Genomic DNA, 18,907 nt, shown 5'->3' on the forward strand with positions numbered 1-18,907 from the left:
GTGTTTGGCTGGGCTCAGTGGCTCACGCCTGTAATCCCCACACTTTACTTTGTGAGGCCGAGGCAGGTGGATCACTTGAGTTCAGGAGTTCGATACCAGCCTGGCCAACATTGTGGAACCCCCTTCTCTACTAAAAATACCCCCAAAAAAAATTCGCAGGGTGTGGCAGTGGGCACCTGTAATTCCAGCTACTTGGGAGGCTGAGGCAGGAGAATCACTTGAACCCAGGAGGCGGTTAGCCTAGATCACGCTGCTGCATTCCAGCCTGTGTGACAGAGTGAGACTCTGTCTCAAAAATAAATACATAATAAAATAAAATGTAGATGCCCAGTCCCTGCAACAGAGGACTTCTAGGCAGAGATTGCAGTGAGCTTCCCAGCTCAGGCTCTTAGCTCCACTGACTCTGGTAAAATCAGCTGCACTCACCTCTTCCCTTCACTATCACCTTCTATGTTCTTGGGCATCAAACCTAATTTTGCTTCAGAAATAAAGGGCAATGCAGCCTAAGGAAAATTTCTAAGACTGCCTCAGTCTTGAAGTCCTTTGCCTGAAACCCAAGGAGAGATCAAGCCTAGGGAGAAGAAGGGGAACATTCTCTTTGGAATGCTGGGTATTTCTAAGCAGGAATAGGGGACCCTGCCCTGGAGGGGAGGTTTGGCTTGAATTGCACTGCCTGGGCCCTACCCCAAGCTCTGCCCTCTCCAGGTCCTAATCCAAACAAATACAAAAGGAGGCTGAGTTTGCAGTGGAGAGTGAAAGAGCATGATGGTTAGAAAATTGTTAGGACTTGTATGTGGTGGAATGCTATTGTTTTTATTTTCTTTGATTCACTATTTTCTGCAAGTATCACTACTGCCCAAATATATTTAAGGAATTGTATCTGTACCTTGAAATTAAAATTAGTATGTTCTAACACATTAAAATAACTAAGGAAACAATTATATTAATATAAACAGAAAACTAATATCTTTTTTTGTGACAGAGTCTCACTCTGTCACCCAGGCTGTAGTGCAGTGGTGGGATCTCAGCTCACTGCAACCTCTGCCTCCTGGGTTCAACTGATTCTTCTGCCTCGGCCTCCCAAGTAGCTGGGATTACAGGCATACACTGCAATGCCTAGCTAATTTTTTGTATTTTAGTATAAACGGGGTTTCACTGTCTTGCCCAGGCTGGTCGCAAACTCCTGAGCTCAGGCAATCCACCCTCCTCATCCTCCCACTACAGGCATGAGCCACCATGCCTAGCCAAAAAATTAATTTGGGCCATGTATGGGTTCACACCTCTAATCCCAGCACTTTGGGAGGCTGAGGCAAAAGAATTGCTTGAGGTCAGGCGTTTAAGAACAATCTGGGCAACATATTGAGGCCCTGTCTCTACAAAAATTTGAAAAAATTAGCCAGGCCTGGTGCCATGAATAGTCCCAGCTACACAGAAGGCTGAGGCAGGAGGATCTCTTGAGCCCAGGAGCTACAGGTTACAGTGAGCTATGATGATCTTGCCACTGCACTCCAGCCTGGGCAATGGAATAAAATCCTGTCTTTAAGAAAAACTGCCTGGGCACCATGGTTCACACCGGTAATATCAGCACTTTGGGAGGCCAAGGCAGGCAGATCACCTAAGGTCAGAAGTTCGGGACCAGCCTGACCAACATGGCGAAACCCAGGAGACAGAGGTTTCAGTGAGCTGAGATCACACCACTGCACTCCATCGTGGGTGACTAGAGCAAGACTTCATCTCAGAAAGAGAGAGAAGGAAAGAGAAAAAGAAAAAGACTAATCTGCCATTCTGCCAAATAAAGATGCCTCTGGGAAATCCAACTCTGAATGAGGTCTCAGCTATCTTCTACACATTAGTTCTTAAGTCAACCCTCTTCCCTCAGGACATGTAGCAATGTCTGGATATATTTTGGGGTTGTCACAATCAGGGAGGTGTTGGTGTTACAGGCATCTAGTGGGTAGAGGCTAAAAATGTTGCTAAACATCCTACAATTCACAGGACAACCTCCACAACAAAGAGCTATCTGGCCTGAAACATCAAGTACTCACTATAATGCTGAGGTTATGAACCCCTGCTCTACCCAGATCCTCTGAGTCTGACACTCCGGGCCGGCTTCCTCCCCTGTAATACCCACAACACCTGCATACATTGCTGTGCTAGCCCCCATCACGCTGCAAGCTCATTGCATTTATTGTCTCTTCTTTACAACTGTCAACTCCTAGAAAGTAGGTGCTCTGTCTGACAGCTATGTTTTGTAACTATGTGTTTTATGCCTTATATTTTTCTCAGCACTTGAACATTGCTGGACACATACTATTTGCTCCATAAATGACTGCCAGAGGCATGAGTTTAGTTTTGAGACACCTAGGAAGCAGCAGAAATTAGCAATGATTAGTGAGATAAAGAGAGGTTATTAATAAAGCCCTCCCTTTATTACATCAGCCAGCCCTAAAACCCTAGTGTCTATGGTAACATGATTACATCCATTTTATACATAAGTTAATTAATGCTTAGATAATTTACATGGCGTGTCCAAGATCTCATGACTGGACAGAGGACCAGTTGAGACTCTCACACAACTTATCTGATTTTAAAAGTCCAATTCTCCTGTTACTAAGCAAAGAGTTTCCCTTAAATATATTCCTACTAAAAGACCGTGAGTGGCCAGGTGTGGTGATTCGCACCTGTAATCCCAGCATTTTAGAAGGCCAAGGAGGGCGGATCACTTGAGGCCAGGAGTTCGAGACTAGGCTGGCCAACATGATGAAACTCCGTCTCTACTAAAAATACAAAAATTAGCCGGGTGTGGTGGCCAGGTAACTGAGGCTGAGGCAGGAGAATCGCTTGAAACCTGGAAGTCGGAGGTTACAGTGAGCCGAGATCGAGCCACTGCACTCCAGCCTGGTCAACAGAGCCAGACCCTGTCTCAAGAAAAAAGAGAAAAAGACCATGACAGACGCCTCTGGCTTCAAAGTGGCCAACTGGGCACAAAATCTTTCCTCCTTGCTTCTTAAGATTTTTTTTTTTTTTTTTAATGAATGAATAAATAAGAGGTGTTTCGCTACGTTTCCCAGGCTGGAGTGCAGTGGCTATTCACAGGCGTGATCCCACTACTGATCAGCACGGGAGTTTTGACCTGCTCCGTTTCTAACCTGGGCCGGTTCATCCCTCCTTGGGCAACCTGGTGGTCCCCCGCTCCCAGGAGGTCACCATATTAATGCCGAACTTAGTGCTGATACCCGATCGGCATAGCGCACTACAGCCCAGAACTCCCGGGCTCAAGTGATCTCCAGCCTCAGCCTCCTGAGTAGCTGGGACTACAGGCACACGTCACCGCACCTGGCGAAGACATTGATAAAACGTTATTAGGGGAACTGAAATTAACTGTAAAGAAGGATGAGTCCAGTGGTGAAAATTTTTCCACAAATATTAGGAATAGAAAAAGACCCTTGCTTTCTATGAAAGAAAGCAGAACTTCCAGCTTATAAGAAACGCTAGAGTGGGCTGTAGCCCAGAGAAAACCAATCAACCTGCTAAAAGGAGCCCTAGAAAGAAACCGCCTCCTCGCCCCTCCGCCTTCCTTTCTGTTTCTGCCGCTCCTTCCTTCCTTCTCTGGAAGACTCCGCCCTTCACCGAAGCTACCTACCAAATCCGCCGCAGGCTGTGGTCCAGGGTCGAGTTATCACTGGCCTGTCTCCCAAGGTTCCCGCGTCGCGAATCTAGACAGAAGCACTGACCCCGCATCCCTCCCATCGGGACCCCACTTGCTGCCCCAATGAAATGAACTCCTAGTGCTTGTGGCGTGCGCTGCGCCATTCCACCACACTGTGCCTTCCTTTCCACCCGCCCCCGACGGCTGGACGCCCCCCGCCGTCGCTTGGCGCGGTCCTCAGCGCTACGCGCGTCCTGGGATCCACAAAGTTGGCCGCTCCCACAGGGTGTGCCAAAGCTTATCAAGCGCCATTCCATGTGGGGAAAATAACTGATACACTCAGCACAGTTCTGCATATACTAGGCCATAAAAGGAAATGAATGAAGCTTGCGTGACACCTTCTGTGAAAGCAATAGTACCGAATTACAAATCAAATTGCATCTTGGCGGATCTCCTGAAGAGGAAAAATCTTGCCAAATGCATTTTCCCAGCAAAATGCAAACCTCCTTCGGCTAACACCAAGTATGGGAGTGCTGAGACGTAGTACAATGTGAGTTTTCAGTATCACTGGAAAAAAAAAGAAAGCAAATTAAGATTTTCTACGTTTTCAAGGACAGTACCTAGGCAGGACATTTGCAGACTGATATTTTTCAAAAATCCTGTAAGAAACTATAAAGTCACTGGGAGATATTCTGTTAAAATGTGTTTTTCTACAAAGCAGAGTCAGAAAAACACGTGCTATGTGGTACACAAATAAAGTGGAAGCTGTCGATACAGGTATAAATATAAAGGATTTTGTTTACACAAAAAATAATTTGTTGTCCCAATATGCAACATTGTTGAACAAATATGGAGCTAAACAACTGGCTTCTGATGAATTATTCTAATAAATTTTACTCTGATAAGTTACATACTTAAAATATTATATTTAAATAACAAACTGGAGAGCTGTAGAAGAAACTTTATTTATCCTAATGTGAAGTTTAATATTCGTTTGTAAAAAAAATTGTTTAAATAAATGCAGGAGATAAGTGGGTGACTAAAACAACCACCTGGTATAAAATAGCCTTTCTTCTCACCAAACAGCACAACAAAAATTCCACTCACTGCACTTCATCTTAGAATATATTGTGTTCATTTTAAGCAGGAAATGTTTCAAAACTCAAAATTTAGCCAACATTTTAATTATTTAAGAACTATTATCGAAAATATTTTTTTCCAGGAAAAGTTGCTATAGCTTAATGATTAAGTAACCCAAACTCTTATTGCTTTTAAACTTCCTAGTTTGCTTCATTCAACAGCCCAGTGTGGAAAACATTTGCTGCAAAACTGCCCTGTTAATTTTGTAGGCATTGCGGGTTCACCCAGTGGGAGTCTGCAGCATTGGCTAAAAAAATTATTTCTGTGGTGCCTGATGAGAGGCTTGTGCTTTTAGCAATTGCATGCCTAGATATGTCACCCTGTAGAGCCTTCAGTGCTTCCCAATCCACCCCCCACTTCCACCTAATCCCTGACCAGGAGTAAACCCTAAGATGAGCTTGGTGGCTCCTGTGGCTAAGGGCAGTGGAATCCACTAAAGTGTGCCAGGGCTGAGAGAATATCAGAATTCTGCATCTGTGCCCCAAATTCAGGATTCTCTATTTTCAGTGCATCATGGCTCTTGTGGAGCAGAGCCTACGCATTGTGGGTTTTCAGTTACCTATTGCAAGATGTTGTTCACTCCCCTCACTCCATGTTCTTTGTATGGTGCAGTAAAACTCTAGTGGGGCTGCTGGTGCTGGGTGTTGTGGGGGGCGGGCTCCTACCCAGCTGCTGCTGAGCTCTGGGAGTTTGCTGTGGGCCATGGATTGGGTAATGTGTCTCTAGGTTCTATGTGGGAAGGCTGACCACCTCCACCTGGAGCCACAGCTTGGGAAGGAGGCAGATGAAGCAGAAGAATAACAACCACTGTGTCTGGAAAGAGTGGGACACTCTGGAGACTCAAGGGACAGTGTTTGCGATTTATTGGAGGTTTGCAGTATCACAATAGGAGGGTTGTTCAGTAGGAGGAAAACACCATCCAATTGAAGAAAGAGCCAGAAGGAAGAAAATAGGACAATGGGCTCCAGTGCTAGAAAAGAGAGGCCAAATGCAGTCAGAAAAGCACAGGAACGTATTTTCCCTCAAGTTCCTCATCTGTCACATTCACCACAGATCTCAGCTTTGCTCTCTCAGAGTCCCACAGCCCTCCAGCCAACTGAGAGCGGCTCCTGTTCTCTTTGCGGACTGCCCATCCCCCTCCTCACTCAGCACCCCCCATCTGCTGTCACCCATTCCAAGTGCACGAATACTTAGAGCTCAATCCTTGCAAACCTGGTTTGCACCACAGTGCCCCAAACCAGGAGACCTGCATCTCCTTTCCCTCTGCACCTCTCTAACTGACCTGCAGCAGTGGGCTTAGGATTCAGCTCAGTGCCCTCCTGGTCTTTGGTTCAGTCTTCTCTCCCACCTGGGCCTTTGGAACTACTCCATCTCAGGCTTCCGCTCTTGTGTGGGGTGCGAATCACAGTGTGTAGCCACTTCCCTAGCTCAAATCATCATTATCTGTCCCTGGGATTTCTGCCAAAATTTCCCAACACATTTCTTTGCCTCCATTCTTGCTCTCCTCCAAAGACCACCTGCAACCAGAGAGATCTTTGTAAAGGAAAGTATCATCTGTCTCTCCCCTACTTCAAAACTTTCATGGTCCACATAATCATCTCAACTGACACAGAAAAGCATTTAACAGAATTCAACACCCTTTTCTGATTAAAAAAAAAAAAAAAAATCCAACAACCTAGGAATAGAAGGAAACTCCCTCAACACAGTAAAGGCCATTTATAAGAAGTCCATCACTAACATTATACTCAAGGTGAAAGAATGAGGAAGGCTTTTCCTCTATGATCAGAAACAAGACAAAAATACCTACTCATACATCTGTTCAACTTAGTATTGGAAGTTCTAGCCAGAGTAACCAGGCAAGGAAAATAAAGTAAAACATCCAAAGTGAAAAGGAAGAAGTAAAATTATCTTTGTTAGCAGATAGAGTGATCATGTGTGCAGAAAACCCTAAGGATTACACACAGACACACACAGAGAGAGAGAGAGAGAGAGAGAGAGAGAGAGAGAGAGAGAGAGAGAGAGAGAGCCAATAAACAAATTCAGCAAAGTTGCAAATACAAAATCAGCATGTAGCAGACAGTTGTATTTCTATACCATGACTTGCAACATGGTGTTTCTTCTAGTCCTAAAGAGGCAAGTTGACCCAGTCCAGGTAGAGCACTGACTTAAAGAAGGAAACAGCTGAAAGAATCTGAGAAGGTGTATCAACTTGTAAGCCAGATATAAATCATAATGTGTCTTAGATTAAAGAAATGTACTTTCTCATAGTAATACCGTATTTCTAAGTTCTGCTCAGATACTCTGTTATTGCGCATGTTTCTAGAAAATACAGCCCCAAATGTGCATAGTCTTGAATACAAAAGAATCAAAAGCTATCAATATGTAGTATAAATGCTTAAAGCATTTTCATTGATAAAAATACATGACAAACTAAAAAAAAATTGCTCTGTAAACTATAGGGTGTAAATAATTTGCCTCTCTATAATAATTTTACTCACAAATTACTACCTAAGTAATCTCATGAATGGCCCTTAATTACATCCTAATCCCCAGAAACGGTGAGTGTTGCCTTATTTGGCAAAAAGGACTTTGTAAATGTGATTAAGTTAAGAATCTTGAGATAGACAGATTATCTTGGATTTGCTGGTGGGCCCAATATAATCACAGTGGTCCTTAACAGAGGAGGCAGGATGTGTCAGAGTCAGAGGAGAAGGGGATGTGATGAGGCCAGGAGAGGCTGAAGTGATTCATATCAAAGGTGGAGGAAGGGCTTACAAGCCAAGGAACATAAACAGTCTTAGAAGCCGGACAGGGTTAGGTCCTCCCCTAGAGCCTGTAGAAGGAACCCAGCCCAGCTGACATCTTGACTTCAGTCCACTGAACTAAAGCCCACTCAAAATTATTTTAATTTGCTGATTTCAAGAGCTGTAAGTAAATATATATGTTTTATATTAAGTCACCAAATTTATGACAATTTGTTATAGCAGCCACAGGAAATGAATATACTACTTTGGGAGGCTGGAAGACACCTTTCAAAGGATATCCATGTCAAATCCCTGGAACATATAACTATTACTTTATATGGCAAAAGAGTGAATATTACTTTGTATGGCAAAGATAAGATTAAGTTAAGGATGCTGAGAGGATGAGCTAGCCTAGAGTATCTGGGTGGGCCTTAAACGCAGTCACATGTATTCACATGTATTTTTATAAAAGACAAGTAGAGGGAGGTAGTTTTGTTTGTTGTTTGTTGAGACGGAGTCTTACTCTGTTGCCCAGGCTGGACAACAGGCTGCCCACACTGAGGCAGTGGCACAGTCTCAGCTCACTGCAGCCTCTGCTCCTAGGGTTCCAGCAATTCTCCCGCCTTAGCCTCCTAGGTAGCTGGGATTACAGGCACACACCACCACACCCGGCTAATTTTTGTATTTTTAGTGGAGACAGGGTTTTGCCATATTGGCCAGGCTGAATGCCTGACCTCAGGTAATCCGTCCATCTCAGCCTCCCAAAGTGCTAGGAGTTCAGGTGTGAGCTACCACACCAGCCTTGGGTTTTTTTTTTAACTTTTAGGTTTGAAGGTATATGTTGAAGGTTTGTTACATAAGTGAACCTGTGTCATGGAGGTTTGTTGTATAGATTATTCCATTACCCAGGTATTAAGCCCAGTACCCATAGGGAGTTTGAGGTTCACAGACACACAGACGAGAAGGTGATATGAAGACGGAGGCAGAGATTGGAGTGATGCAGCCACAAGTCAAGGAATGCCTGCAGCCCTCAGAATCTGAAAGACACAAGGAATTGATTCTTCCCTAGATCCTCTGGAAGGAACACAGCCCTACTGAGACCTTGGTTTGTGGCACCTGGCCTCCAAAGTTGTAGATTTCTGTTGTTTTAAACCATCAAGTTTGTGGCGATTTGTTGCAGCAACCACAGGAAACCAATACAACTACCACAATCTAATGTTTAAAAAGGAATTAATTGGATGATTGCAAGGCAAAATTATGTATCTCAAATTTAAAAGTTGATACCTGTTTGCAAGAATCTCATTAAATGCAACAGAAGTACTTGAGTCAAACAAGTTCCTTGAATGCAGAATTAATTATTTGTATCTAAAAGTATAAATTGCATTCTATTCGCATCACCATAACAAGACAATGCAACAAAATGTAACATTGCATAAGTACCTGTGAAGCATTATACAAATAACTTTGTTTTTTAAAAAACAGAAACATTGTTATAGTACAGAGCATTCCAAAACTTTCAAAGATCCTACTAACCCACTTATATTGTTATTAGATGTTATAAATTTGCTTTATGATTCAAAAATTTCATTGTAGTAAACAGATCTATTTGTTCCTGAAAACTAACTTTTAGAGTTTGTACTGGTGAGAAATTTCTCTGTCAGGAGCCTGAAGTATGTGTTGAAAAAAAATCAAAATAAATAACTACTAAAAGAAAAAAAATCATATTCTGTGATGTCTGGTCTGGTACTTCTGTTTCCTTAGGGGGACAGATGGTCATGTTCTCTGCAGAGCTCCAATGCGTCCCTATCTCCAATCCCTCCAGGCCAAAGGCAATCCCTGAGATAAGTCTGGGTCTTTATGGCTGATGTTTGAGCTGAGGCAGGAGAATTGCTTGAACCTGGGTGGCAGAGGTTGTAGTGAGCCAAGATGGCACCACTACACTCCAGCCTGGGTGACAGAGCAAGACTCCATCTTCAAAATAAAAATAAAATAAAATAAAATAGTTCCAGCTGGATCCATGGGCTTCTAAGATCCTTCTCCAGTAATACTGAGGTAAATAGCACAAACCATGAGTTCATTCTTTTCATAATCCCTAACACATCATACACAGTATTTGCTGAGTTTAAAACAAGTCTCTTAAATACATCACTACTTTACATCAACTGTGGAATCTTCCCTTGTCAATCAGAGGTCAACCAGCCCACCTACACTTACTATCATTAACTATGCAGGATTGTGTCTTATCAAATCAACAGGCTCCTTCTCTGCAGAGAAGCAAGGAGTATGTCTCCCAGAATCCCCTTCTCTGTATAGTTCCAGATCACATTTTCCAGTTGGAGAAACTTGCATGAGATGTGGTGCCAAGAAAAGATGGAGGGACAGGCCTCTACCCATCAATAGTGGGCTGTAGGCAGAGGAGTCGGCAGATGTGAGGTTCTTGATGGCTTCTGTGCTAAGCTGAAGACCCACCCTCCTTTGCCTGTGCAGACCGAGATGAATGGTAGGAGCTTTCTCAGAGGTTCTGGAGAATGACAGCAATCTCCCAGAAGGATTCTGGGAACCTCCCACCTATGCTTCAGGCTGAGGACTTCAGCACATGCTTCCCCGACAGCTGCAGCCTCCAAGAGGTCCGATGGTGACTGGTATTAGTATCCTGTTGCTGCTGTAGTGGCTTAAAACAACACAAATGTATTATTTTATGGTTCTGGAGGTCAGAGCTGAAATGAGTCTCTCTGGCCTAAAATAAGGTGTCATCAAGGCTACACTCTTGTGGCAGCTCTGGGGTGAAAATGTGTTTCTTCACCCTTTCCACTTCTCAAGGCTGCCTGAATTATTTGGCTTGTGGCCCCTTTCTCCATCTTCTAAGGTCAACATTCCCATCACTTTGACCTCTGATTCTGTAGTCACATCTCCTTCTCCAATTCTGACTCTGCCACTACCTCTTTCACTTATAAGGACCATTGTGATTGTATTGGGCCTGCTTGAATAATCCAGGATAATCTTCCCATCTCATGGGCCTCAACTTAATTACATCTGAAAACTTTCTTTTGTCATATTAGGTGACATTTTTACAGGTTCCAGGGGTTAGGACATAGACATCTTGGGAGACCTTTATTCTGCCTACAACATGACTTCATCAACATTTGCTCCCCTAGATTTTCAAACATTAGTATAGTCTCTGATTCCTGTATGGAACACTTTATTCCTAAAATATTATACTAGAGTGTGGTGGTTTTTCTGAAAAAAAGCTGTTCCCTACCTCAGAACATTTGAAACTCAGCTTCTCTAGGCACAACCACTGTGGAACCTTTGCTTGTCAATCAGAGGTTAACCAGCCCATCTACACTTGCTATCATTAACTAATGTGCAGGATTGTGTCTTATCAAATCTATATCCTCCTTCTCTGCAGAGACTTACTTTCTCTAAGACTTACTTTCCCAGTCTCAAAGGTTCCCACTCTGCCTCTAAATTTCTCTGTCCCTAAAACCACCCTTGTACTCAAGCGCAAGAGCTATTCTAGCCTGATAGTCCTGACCCTATCACTTGCGAACTGGTAGAAAGTTTATCTGGAGAAAGTAAGGGATTTGTCTCCATTCCCTTCATATCTAGTTATCAAATATTCCATGTAGCTCAGTCAGGTTGAGTTGAAAACATTCTCAACTTTAGTCATTTGGCCACTGAACACAACATCATAACTCTTTCATACCTCAGTCCTACTCAAATATTTAATTTAACATAAGCCTACTTATAAATGCCAAGCTTCTCCCTTGGCCTCCTCTGACCCTACAGCTCCAAAGTCCCCCCAGTTTTAAGAACACGCTCCTGCCAGGTCAGTCTCCTCACTGCCCCCTGATTTATTATTATTATTTATTATTATTATTATTATTATTATTATTATTTTGAGATGGAGTTTTGCTCTTGTTACCCAGGCTGGAGTGCAATGGTGCAATCTCGGCTCACTGCAACCTCCGCCTCCTGGGTTCAGGCAATTCTCCTGCTGCAGCCTCCTGAGTAGCTGGGATTACAGAAACGCACCACCACGCCCAGCTAATTTTTTGTATTTTTAGTAGAGACGGGGTTTCACCATGTCGACCAGGATGGTCTCAATCTCTTGACCTCGTGATCCACCCATCTCGGCCTCCCAAAGTGCTGGGATTACAGGCTTGAGCCACCGCGCCTGGCCTCTGCCCCCTGATTATCCATCACTCTCTCTGCTTCCACACCTTTGCTCATTCTGACCTTCTTGTCAGTTCTCAAGTGTCAACAGTCAACTCTAGTTGCAACAGAGTGGGCTTTCCTTAATCTTATTGCCCTCAACCTCTCTAGGATATTCTATAGGTAGAATCCTTCTTTTTGCCATCCCTGTATTGGCCTGGATATTACACCAAAGTTTAGAATGCAGAGTCATGCCAAATCCTATGGAGAACCTTTTATAAGTAACTATTTCTGGCCCCCTCCTAGGCCTACAGAATCAATCTCCAGAAGCAGAACACCTCACTCTTTTAAAAATTTTTGGAGAACTGTGAGCATCTAGTCAATGGACCCGGGGTTGATGCCCACAATACCACACTCCAGTCTTCCCAGTTTCTGCTTTCCTCAGTCAGTTAATCTGTGACCTACCTTGCTTCTCACCCTCTCCTCCACAAGAGGTCAGGCACCACGTTCTGGCAGTTTTCCCAAACATTCCTCTATTCTTAGCCCCACTGGTCTCCCCTCACTTAAGATATTTTATCATTTTATCTAAGGGATAAAGAAGCTTTGTGTTTATGTTCTTACTTACACTTCCGTCCATCCCTTCCAAATTTTACCCTTCGTATATACATTTACCTAACAAGTATTGACAGCTTACTAATTGGAGGAATTGCATTAGGTGCTATAATTCAATTTCCCCAAACATTGTCTTTCATGTTTTTATATGTACAAAAAAAAAAAAAAAAAAGCCCAACAAAAAAAAAACCCTGCATGGAGGTGACAGAATGAAGTCTTAAAATTCTGATACTAGATTGTCTACCACAGTGTCTCAGTCTATCTTTCTGTTCAGTCAGTTAATCATTAGGATAAGAGGATACCATCAATCTGATTTCCCCCCCCCCATATTGTTAAAGGAGAGGAGCGAGGACAGTTTTACAGGTGAAGGGATCGGTATGTCCAGACCTCACAACTCTTATCTTGGGGTTTTATTTAATCTTTTTAGGCTTTATTTATTAGTAAAAACAGAATAATGAGTTATTGCCTAACAACTGTACAGGATTGTAAGGATCAAGTGTGTTCATGTGTATAAAGCACCATGAATATTATATATATATATATATATATATATATATATATACACACATATATATAATGTAATTGCAATAGAATATATATAGAATTAAAAATCATATTTTGAAAAAGTGGTAGAAATATATATTGAAAAATATTAGCGCAGGATGTCACAAAGTTTGTTACTTGTTTTTCATTTCATTTTAAAATGAGCATAACTGAGTATGATGAGTTCTAAGGATTCCTTTCAGGGCAAAAATTGAGGCTACCCCATTGCAGTTGTCCAATCTTTCCACTGGATGGCAAAAAGGTTGACAGTATTTTTCAGTATTTCTTTGAAATGTTTACTTGCTTATGCTACCAAATTTTGAACTCAGCTTTCTAGAAATGTGTTTATAACTTATCTTTCTTTTTTTCTTTTTAAAGACAGGGTTTCACCATGTTGGTCAGGCTGGTCTTGATCTCCTGACCTCAGGTGATCCACCCGCCTTGGCCTCCAAAGTGCTTGGATTACAGGAGTGAGCCACCACACCTGGCCTAACTTATCTTTCCTGAAGGCAACCTCAGAGTACCTATGCAAAGACACCTATGAGATACTTTTGCAAAAAGTATCTCAAATGTGTGCTCAACACATCAAACATGTGCTCAACACATCTGATCGAAGTAAAGTGTAAAACATTCTCAGAGACCTGTAAAGCTAAATGTCACCTTCTATCTTCAAGATATATGTTGAATATTATGTCCAATTCTTTTCTCATTATTGGACTTAATTCTGTAAAACTTGAAGCTTGAACTTTTCGTGAACTAATTGGTGTATCCTCTGCTTAATTGATTCTTCCCATTTGACTTGGAGGATGGTGCTGGCCAGAGGCCCTTTCTTGCAGAGGCCTTTAAAGCTATTTATTGGGAAGAACATACCACACAAGACATTTGACTAATAAAAACACTGTTATTAGCACTGACAATAAGCAAACATATATTTCTTTAACTGCTTTGTAATTGGTACATTCTCCTCTTTCTATTGAGAAAGTAAATGCTCTACCCTTGATTCAGAGATTAAACATCTTGAAACTTTCAGCTTCCACATTATTGAGCTTTACTTTTATTGAAATAACTTTTTCCCACAGTACCACGACTACACTGTAACTCCAGAAGATGCCCCTAACCAAGACTAATACTCTGAAATCAAAGGAAATCTGTGGATAAGATATGAGAACAGGCTGGGAGTGGTGGCTCAAGCCTATAATCCCAGCACTTTGGGAGGCCGAGGCAGGTGGATCACGAGGTCAAGAGATCGAGACCATCCTGGTCAACAAGGTGAAACCACGTCTCTACTAAAAATACGAAAATTAGCTTGGCATGGTGGCATGCGCCTGTAGTCCCAGCTATTTGGGAGGCTGAGGCAGGAGAATTGCTTGAACCCAGGAGGCGGAGGTTGTGGTGAGCCAAGATCGTGCCATTGCACTCCAGTCTGGGTAACAACAGTGAAACTCCATCTCAAAAAAAAAAAAAAAAAAAGATATCGAGAACATGGCTGGCACAGGGTCTCACATTTGTGATCCCAGCACTTTGGGAGGCCAAGGTTAGAGGATCCCAAGGTCAGGAGTTCAAGACCAGCCTGGCCAACATAGTGAAACCCTGTCTCTACTAAAAATACAAAACAAAATAGTCAGACATGGTGACGGGTACCTGTGATCCCAGCTACTGGGGCTGAGGCAGGAGAATCACTTGAACCTGGGAGGCAGAGGCTGCAGTGAGCAGAGATTGTGCTATTGCACTCCAGCCCTGGCAACAGTACAAGACTCCATCTCAAAAAGAAAGAAAGAAAGAAAGAAAGATATTGGGAACTTCTGTAAAATTTTAGTTGGACTAGAGAATTTTTATGATCTTAACAAATCTTGCTTATTCAACAAGTCCTTGGAGAGCCTTCATGGGAACTTATAAAAAATAAACTTTCTCAATGTATTACATAAAAAAATAACAAAAGCAACAACTATAATAATAAAGACTGGCCACACACGGTGGATCACGCCTGTAATCCCAGCACTTTGGGAGGCCGACGTGGGCAGATCATGAGGTCAAGAGATCGAGACCATCCTGGCCAACACGGTGAAACCCCACCACTACTGAAAATACAAAAAAATCAGCTGGGCACGGTGGCTCTCACCTGAGATCCCAGCTACTCAGGAGGCTGAGGAGGAAGAATCACTTGAACCCAGGAAGCGGAGGTTGCAGTGAGCCGAGATTGCACCACTGCACTCCAGTCTGGTGACAGAGCAAGACTCCGTCTCAAATAATAGTAATAATAATAATAATGACTGCATTTAAAGGGCACTTCCTGTATTCCAAGCGTTGGCTTAAGTACCTACATAGGTTATTTTGTTCAGTGTTTATCACAACCACATGAAAATAATGTTCTTATCCATAATAAAAAAAAAAAAGAAGCCTAGGCCAGGTACAGTGACTAATGCCTGTAATCCCAGCACTTTGGAAGCCGAGGCAGGTGGATCACCTGAGGTCAGGAGTTTCAGACCAGCCTGGCCAACATGGTGAAACCCCATCTTTACTGAAAATACAAAATTATCCAGGCATGGTGGCATGTGCCTGTAATCCAAGCTGCTTGTGAGCCTGAGGCAGGAGAATCACTTGAACCCATGAGGCAGAGGTTGCAGTGAACCGAGATTGTGCCATTGCACTCCAGTCTGGGCAAAAAGAGCAAAACTCCATCAAAAAGAAAGACAGGAAGACAGAAAAGAAAGAAAGAGAGAAAAGAAAAGGAAAAGAAAGAAAAGAAAAGGAAAGGAAAGAAATGAAGTCTAGAAAGTATAGGTAAGTTGTTCAAGAAAATTAGGTGCAGAAAATTAAGTAACTTGCCTAGGGTAACACAATTATGAAGATTTGAGGCCAGAATTCAGTTCCAGGCAATTTTGTTCTAAATCTGTTGCTCTTCAGCCACTGTAGTGTCATGCCAAGACTGGCCTAAAGTGGCGTCTTCTGCTCAAACAGGCCCTTCTGTGACAATGATCACGAACATTCCCTTTACATGCCCTATACTAATGACCACGAAGCTGCATAGATCTGGTTATGTTAGTCCTTCTTTATGCTAGTTTCTAGTTTCTGAAGGTTACGGTTAAACAGGCCCTTCTATGACAACAATCACGAAATACATGCCTAATAAAGTATTGGGAGCAGGAAGAGGGGTGAAAAGAATGCAGTATTTGAGACTATGGTTACTAACTATATTTAAAATCACAATTTCATGACTATTAAGGTTCATGTTAAACTTTTTCCCCTGATGTTTCATGGTATCTAGGTGAAAGAAGATTCTTGCTCCCTGCATACCAGGACGTGTGGAACTGTCCGTGGTTCTGAAAAAAAAAACTGGCAGGTCCTACCACTTTCATAAATAACATTCTTATTGTGGAAAACTGCACTAGTGAAAACTCTACATATGACTTTGTATATGCATCACTTACCAGGATTCAGCAATCCTTGGAAGGATGATGTAGACCCACAAAATATTCCCTTTATATGCCATATACTAAAATTACAAAGCAAAATCCAATTAGACCACATTACGAGCTGGAAGTTTTAGATCAGAATGAAAGAAAAGAAATCCAGCATTATGGTATGGACAAGAGAGAATGAAGATATATTTCAACTAACTATATATCCCCTCAAAACTCATATGCTATCCTTTTTAACCTCACCTTAACTTAAATTTAACAATGCATTTATTTTCATTTTTGTCTTTTGTTTATTTTATATTTTTGTTTTCTCTTATCTTATATCTTCCAACCAGGATTTCCCCTTTTGCCTGAAGCGTATTCTTCAGGACTCCCCTTAGTAAAGGTGTGTTTGTGTCAAATTGTCTTTGTTGGGAAAAAATCCATTGAGACTTGATTTTTATATTACTATATTTTCATTTCTAAATGTTGTGTATTTGTCTTTTCCAATTTTCCTGAACATTATTTACAGTTTCTGATTAACTGAAAGTCCTTTAAAGCCTATTATTAAATCACAGTAGGCAGGGCTATTTTGTATACTATTCTTCCTCGTCTGCTGTTTGGTGTTTCTGCTTGATCTTTCATGGTGACTTGTATCTTCTTAACCGTTTTGTTGTTGTTTCCCTGTTAAGTGCTCACTTTGTTTATGGAATAATTTTATGAAATTTTAAAAGTGTGGATGATGGCATCTTCTTCCAGAGAGCATTTGTGTTTGTTTTGTGTGTGATTTTTGTTTTTTTACAGGTTCCTTGGAGTTTGGCCCACTAGAAACAGAATTCATGACTTTATGATTTTCAGACAATCCAGGTAAAGTGAACGTAGGCTGCAAATACATGTGAGGGGCCACTTGTGTTTACTCCCAGTTCCACACAGCACCAAGGCGGCTATCCCTGTAGACCTTTGAGCATGGGGCATTTCCCTTACTTACACTGAGAAACTGACCATGGGGGGGGGGTCCAAGAAAAATGGAGGAGATCATCCTAAGAGACTTCCCACTTTGAGTGTTACTTGAGTTTTGCCTCCTGTTCCAAATGCCTTATATGACCATGGACACCAAAGCTTATCTGTCTACATTGAACAAATGAGCTCAGGACAAAAGTAAATCAGAGTTCCCTGATTTTTATTAGGCAGTTTTCCTGATGTGAAAGCCCTCAGTGCTTTTATAATGTATTTTGTCCTGTGGTAATCCATTTTTGTTTGCATGAGAGTAGGTGTGGATACCTAATGTGCCACATTAGTGGTTCATGCCTTATCCTTAAAGCTCTTTTTCACAAACCTTCCCATCTTGTTCCTTTGGAGTCATTGAATATTTGAGCAGACTATTAGCCACTACCCATGCATTGATAAGGATCTAACAGCAAGAAATTTCTTTAGGCCAAATGAACTTCCAGATGGTCTGATTGAAAATCCATCTGCTCGGGGTCCAAAGTGGCTCCAGCCGGATGTTGTGGCACTTGCGAAGGCAAGGTCATGAGTTCAAGGCTCACACTGATTGGCAAAAAAAAAAAAAATAGAAAATCCATCTGCTGGAGGTACTTTCCCTTCTACTCTTCTTTATGACAATTCCTGAAAAGGACTGTAATGCTGCAAAGTCCACCGTTGGGTATTCAAATCATATTTAAATTTCTTTTTCTATAGTCAACAGTCCTTAGGGAACTCCTCAAGACCCCAAGGATGAGACAAGGGAGAGTGGATTTACCAGCAGTAATAAGAATACTAGGAATATAGCACACATTATGAGGCAACTTAGCAGAAGACCTGTTCAAGTCTGACACTCTATGTATATACACTATATACGTCCACTTCCTCCTGATGACTGAGTGCTGATGAACATAGTGAATAAATAAAATCCAGGTCATGATGGGCATCTCAAGTCACTTGGTCATTTGCTGTGTCATGATCAGCGCATTCAGAATCTACCAGGGCCCAGTAGCAAGCCAGGAACTGTTATTTAGTAGTGGGATAATTAAAGAATAGAGCTTTTCTTCAAAGCCCTGGAACTTGGGCAGTGAACTCCTATGCCTGTTTCACACACACATACACACACACACACACACACAAATATCCAAGGAAGCATTTAGGCCAAATGGCAGATATGCTTGATGCCTGCCGGGATCAGAATGACATTTCCATTTCTTATGGTACATTTTGTGCTTGTACTAACTTAACAGATTTTGGTTCAGAGGAATCCCATCACAAGCTAAGAAATCACAATTTTTCTTTGTTGAAATTATCTACATTAGGTTTAATAACATCAGTGCAGTGATTTTGAAACAGATCTGCTGAAGAATTCAGATTCAAAATCTGAATACAAACTATGCCCACATCCTTGGTTGAACACTTAACTCTCCATGGGTGTGAGACACTCAGGGAAACCTGGGGGAAAATCAGAGAATCCAGAGGGAGGTCTACCCTTGAAAGAGAGAAATAATCCTGGCGAGATCTGAAAGTCTGCAGTTACATGGACTGCTTGCATTTTTGTCAACCTGCACGCAACACAGGCAGAAGAAAGCAAAAATCTTACTGGACTGAGGGGTGAAAATGCAGGATGTAGGCCAACAGAACAGTTGCCAATTTAGAGGGGATTCCGGAGACAAAGCAAACAC

Source organism: Callithrix jacchus, chromosome 4, assembly GCF_049354715.1.
Source record: "Callithrix jacchus isolate 240 chromosome 4, calJac240_pri, whole genome shotgun sequence".
NCBI classification, from domain to species: domain Eukaryota; kingdom Metazoa; phylum Chordata; class Mammalia; order Primates; family Cebidae; genus Callithrix; species Callithrix jacchus.